General features: G+C 34.7%; 1 protein-coding gene across 1 annotated transcript in view; it reads left to right on the top strand.

Moving 5' to 3' along the window:
- Positions 1 to 719, top strand: part of LOC135223611 (protein eva-1 homolog C-like) — a 391,840-nt gene extending 391,121 nt beyond the window's left edge. Inside the window, exon 11 of the mRNA XM_064262216.1 lies at positions 6 to 719. The gene's annotated coding sequence lies outside the window, so the exon portion shown is untranslated. The remainder of the gene's footprint in view (positions 1 to 5) is intronic.
- The last annotated feature ends 5,543 nt before the right edge of the window (positions 720 to 6,262 follow it).

The following is a 6,262-nucleotide window of genomic DNA, read 5'->3' as shown; positions in this document are numbered from 1 at the left end:
TTAAGGTAAATATTGCTTTTCTGTAAATATAATTATATTTATACAGTAATGTCAGGATAAAAGATTTTGCAAAACCTTTGCATAGTCTATGTACATAGTTTGTATTATATCAATATCAAAGTAATCTTCCAAGACTTAATATATTGAATTAAAAAACAGGATCTTTTTAGCTTTCAATAGTGAATTCTTTTTATTCACCACTATAATTTTAAGGGTTTTAGCATCTGATAGAAAAATTCTTTGGCACATCTTTTGTATTTATGTATCTGAATAACTATTCTTCCAGAAAATATTTTGTCTTCATTGATGTATTCTACCATCTACTAAATGTTTCTTGATAACTGACAAATACATAAAAAAAACAATAATAGGTCACCTTCAAACCTTGTACATTATTATTGTTAAATTTCGATCAAAACATGCTCACCTTCAAACCTTGTACATTAATATTGCTAAATTTTGAGCAAAACATGCTGAGTAATTCAAGCCCCATTGTTGACTATCATCAAATGGTATCAAAAAGATAAACTAGGTTTTCCTAAATCTTTTCTATTGTTCATTAGAGCATTCCAAATCACATTAGCATACAGATGAACCACAGGATTTCATGAATTCTATTATGATATTCATGGCAAGTGTGAACAACCGGCAGTTGTATACATATTAGATTTCCTATTTTATACAACCACGAGCCACAATTCTCTTCCTCTATAAAAAGGAGTTACAAAACCCATGAACGGATATCTGGTGTTGTCAGTGAACTTCATCAAAACTCAGGTCACTCAGGTACAATGAATTGATGTATTCATACTGACTGAACATTCCTCATGTGTTGTTCCTAATTATAATTTGCTATTTTTATTATTAAATAGCTTAGCTATATGACAGGTGAAAATTCTAATTCTCATGACTAATGTTGGGTATTTCTATTTGTTGCGACTCCTTCAAACGTTTTTACTGGGCAAACTGAAAACGTTTAAGATTCTGAAAAAATTCACATAAAAGCTGAACTACTATCTACACCCAGTTTACCTTGTCACTGGAAATAAAAAAATACATGGTTTTAAATTTTAACTTTAAATTCATGACTTCTTACACTTTCTGTCTAATAGAACTTATTCTTTATTACACTTTGGTCTAATAGAACATGTCATGAAATAATCAATTAAAACACGAAAAATTAAAGAACCACCCACCGAAATGTCATGATATAACTCGAATACAATAAAAAATTTGATAAAGAAAAAATAGTGCTACAAATATTAATAATCTCTTAACAACAATATAATATAATTTTGCCAGTTCCTACTGACTTGCACATACATGTGCCCGACAGTCCATTGGACTTAAACTAACAGTTTAAATTACAAATCACAAATTTACATTGAAATGTTAAAATAAAACTTCTAGATTTCAGAACTAGTACATACTGGAATGCATGCACAATTTCTGTGTTCAAGATATGAAATCATCACACTATGAAAAGTTGACTTACAAAACCTCTGGATTACCTGTATTGCATCGATTTTTAACATTTGTTACTTTAAGATTCAACTGATAGCCCTCTTGATTATCATACTTTCTGAACTTAAGGGCAGCCATAATCTAAATGAACAGCAGTAGACAAAAATGTTCTTGCTGGCCGTTAAGAGGAATCACACCCAGTCTAATCTGAGTGACTCGTATAAATAATTTGCTCTGCAGAAGAAATTAAGTACTTTGAAGGTAACAATAGGATATTTAAGTACTGTATAAAGTCGTGTCAGAGTTGCATAGTAAATATTCATAATAAGCATACAGTACTCACAAAGAATCTCGTGTAGCTGAGTTTGAAGCACTGTAGACCAGGTAGTTTGGGCATCTGTCAAGCTTTCCCATAGAAAAGCTGCAGACATGCACTTGGAATAAGTATTCCTATGTGCAGAGTAGAGGCATGGGCCTTGAGTTCTCAATTTGAGGCTGTCACACTTTAGAGCAATGGGCAGAGAGGGGTAATGGCCACTGGCTAGAAAAAACATGTCAACTCTTAAAAAAAAGCCATTCAAAACATAATGTCCCAAGATAGGTAGCGTCACTCTAGTTCTATTTTTAACAAATGTTTTGGAAAAAAAAAAATCAGAAGTTCTGCCTGGAGCTTTTTCTGACACTTCATAGTACAACTAATGTTAGACAAACAGGCACCAGTCAGACAAAATATTCTCTGGCAAGACTGAGCAAGATCATACTTGTCCACAACATGATGAGCACAAGGTATGTGTATCATAAAGACTTAGTCAATCTAGTCTTACAACCATTCGCACGTTACCGACATGTTGAAAAAAAGAGAAGCGGTTAGTCCCAAATCTATCTAGTTCTTTAATTTTTTTTTTAAAAAGAAACCTAAATTCTAGATAATATTGCCGAGTCAGCCAAAAACAACGCAATTAATACTTCACCAAATGCTGATAAACAAAAGGAAAAGTCAAGAACTTCAATAACTGCAGCTGACAACCATTCTGTAGCCAGCAGAAACAAAACTCAGCTCTTTGCCAAGTGGTTCCTCTTTCACCCCGAAAGTGGGAGAGGTCATTGAAACCTAACCAAAACAGAACAGAAAATTAGCACAATTCACGAATTTTTAAAATTAACGCTGGGCGTGTGAAACTTTTACTAATATAATTTTAAGTCCCATAATTAAAATTCTGATTTATCATTCAGTTTTGATGGCACCTACATAGCCCAACAGTTGAATATAAAATTTAGGCCAAATTTAGGTCATTCAGCGCTGAAATGGAAATTGACAGTAAAAGGTTTGACAGGTGTAACAAGAGGAAAACCTCACAGTTGCACTATGAATCAAGTGCTAAAAGAGGGTGGAAAGTAAGATGACGAAAGAGAATATGAAAGGAGGTACAGTAAACCAAACAAAAGTGGTTGCAGCTAGAGGCTGAAGGCATACTGCAAAGAACCTTAAGTAATGCCTACGGTGTACCGCATGAGGTCCACTGATAGCATACCCCCCTATGGGACAGCCCAACAGTGACATTAGAAAAATTAAACATCTTACTTCACAAACAACAATATTCAAGCAAAGAATTGCTTTCCAAAACAATGCCGTGCAAATACAATAATTACAGCAAGGCTACTTTCGACAAAATCGTGTGTGTGTGTGTACATAAAAGCAACCCTTTTGATTTGATAATTACCAATACACCCACACACATACTTTTTAATTACCATTTGGAAAATAACTTTTCTAGCAATAGTACTTGAATATTTACTTTACAAGAAAAAAAAAATATATATAGTCCCCTTGTGCAGTTAGTTCTACATCAGCATTATTTCAGTCTACTTCCCTTGCGAAGCTTAGTGTGAAACAGAAAAGTCTATCATCTTATTAGCTTTTACTATAAAAAAAATCTTTGGTCATCAGCAAGGAAGACAATATAATATATTCATCAAGACTTTTTTAAGGAACAAACCAGTATAAAATAATGGCAGTCATTCAGGATTGTAACAAATAAAGATGGGGTTTCACTGACTGTAATCCTAACATACAGGAAAATATAATCTTGTGCACATGCAAACTTTTGTTATAATTCTAGTGTAACATAAGTTAAATCTTGTGTGCATGAAAACTTTTGTTAGATATTTTGTCTAACGAAGTAAAATCACTTCTTGAATCACTATTATCCCTTCTATAACATACTCTGTATATTATTTTATAAAAACATGAGACACTGGAAGACTGTCAAAAATCTCTAATACAATAATGTTAACTACGCATAAGGATTTTCTATCAGTGCAAACAAAATAAACCCAATGTAAAATACCAGCGTATTAGTCACTAAAATCCTGTTCAGGGCCAGCTTTTATCACTGTCTGTGGTGCACAATGAGAACCAGTTTTGATAAGTTTCTTATGCCAACAGCATAGTTAATGTCCATGTGCTTACTGTATATAGTTCCTTAAAAATGTAAATGTCAAAACAATCTAGTCTAGAATAACATTTTTGTTACCATGTACAAATGTAAATATTTTTGTAATGATTATTACTTGCAAAAGGATAACACTGATATGCAACAAACTACGTAGTACATTACATTCAGTGTTAAATACTCATATCTAACACATATCTTGAAACAGTAGAATACATGCTTACATATTTTCATCTAGGTAATTTTCACAAGTGTAATAAAAAGTTTTAAGGGTTTCCTCGCGTTTATATTGAAATTACATTTTAACCATGTTTGTAAGATTTTGCCTTGTTCAATTTCATTTGATTGTGTGAATGAGATAAGTTCAAGGAACTCTAGTCTACATTTTAGTTCAAACCTTAACCTATTATGTATGTGCAAATTATTATTTTTCCCCCTAAAATGGAAGAAACTGAAAATTATGAGAATGCCTGTATCAAGTATTAACCAGCCTTCCATATGTTTGTCACCTTTAATACAAAAGTATTACAGGGAAAATACAAATGTACTTTTTAAGGAATGTGTTTCCTAATATTGTATCTGCTGAAGACAATGTCTGATGCTAGTAATTGAGTGCTGTATAGGAGTCATGTATATTTGTGCAAGAGGTCATATTAAAAAGTGTTCCCTTTCTCTAGTGATTTATTTATTCTTTACTCACTTCTCATAAAAAATACATTAGAGAACATTTCTGAATATTTCAAAAAGTTAGTAATTCCTCATTCAAGAAAACTTCCTGCCTTGGAAGTAAGTCTACTGCAACTTCTTTTGTGAATTTGTAAGCCTCCTATAACCACATCAACCTGTTTTGTCGGTATCCAGCATACATTTACTGGTGGTTGTATTTTTTCTGCCAATGATTAGATGAAGCCACACAAGGATGTTCAAAAGCCAACAGATTAGCAGAATAAAAAAAAACAGCAATTGCTCCTAAAAAGGGATTTTGATGAAGGAAAAATCTATTTCTGGGGGAAGACCTGTGTCACCCAGTGAAAAATCCCTGTAGCTCATTTTTTCAAGTATAAATATATCCTAAATATACCAGAGAAAAAGCTTACATGGTATGCTGAAGTTACTAAGTACCTCAGCGGGAGCACCCCAAAGGGTGTCGGTATAAGTAAAGGGGCGAAGTGGATTACTATTCACAGATCCTCTGCCATTTAGAAGATTCCCTCTTCAAAATCCCTCTGCGGTGGGAGCCGTTCCAAGCATCCCCCGCCTCACCCTCCAATTCCTGGAATATACCTCCAGGCTTGGATTGACCAAGGGTGGGGGAAAGTAAGGCGAAAGAGAATAAGGGCTGGGTTCACCAGGCGACAAAGGTCTTCCCCCAGAAATAGATTTTTCCTTCATCAAAAATCCCTTTTCTGGGTTCGACATGTGTCTGCCGGTGAAAACATATAAGAGAATTCCATCCAAGCCAAATAGAAAACAAACCAGTATATCAATGGAGGTTAATAAAAACCTTAGGTTTCATTGAAATTGAATTTAATGTCTAAACTTAATGTAGAAAATAAAAAAAACTATATACTACTTAAACAATGGCTTAAACTATGACTTAAGAGTAATATTTAAAAGAACTGGTAATACTAAAGTACAACATGGTACCCAAAGTAACTGGACGGATATGTACAGATTGGACAAAAAACAATCATGGCTTTACGACCAATATCACAGTAATATATACATAAGTTCCGAGGGCGGGATGGCCAAGGACCAGCCTGGCCCGCAAGAGATAGGTTGGTGGGGAATACAAGCGAGTCAGGCAGGAAGGAGAGACTATTAGGGAAAGGGAAACAGAAGGGCTAGAAGGAAGACTATAAGGCACAAATATTCGGGGGAAAACTATGCTTCCCGCTGCCACTGTTGGGAATTTAAGGGCCTCTACATTTTTGAGATGGTGGCATTTAAATACTGCTGGAGAGTTTCCAACCCGTATACTTCTTCAGGTCCTCAAAGTTCATGTTTTGAAAATAGTTAATAGAGGTGGCTACTGCCCGGATGTCATGGACATGTGGGACTGAATCCAGGTTGGCTTGTTTAATAAAGTATAGTATTTGTTGCCTAATACCTTTCAGAGAAATTGTCCCACCTCTCTCTCTAATAAACAGAGGGCCTGAAGTCTTTTGAGAAGTCCTGGCTAGGAAGGATTTTGGTGTATTAACTGGACACAATGATGTGTCCTGCATAAGGGGGAGAATTTTCCAAGGAGTCCACCTGTTCTGTGGGTCCTCGTTTTTTTTAGCCAGAAATTGGCGATCGGGTGATAGCAGGACTTCACCTGATGGGAGGAATTCAATATGGCC

This window comes from Macrobrachium nipponense, chromosome 10 (genome assembly GCF_015104395.2).
Source record: "Macrobrachium nipponense isolate FS-2020 chromosome 10, ASM1510439v2, whole genome shotgun sequence".
In the NCBI taxonomy this organism is placed as follows: domain Eukaryota; kingdom Metazoa; phylum Arthropoda; class Malacostraca; order Decapoda; family Palaemonidae; genus Macrobrachium; species Macrobrachium nipponense.
The sequence above is the reverse complement of the archived record's forward strand: the minus strand, read 5'-3'. Positions and strand labels throughout refer to the sequence as shown.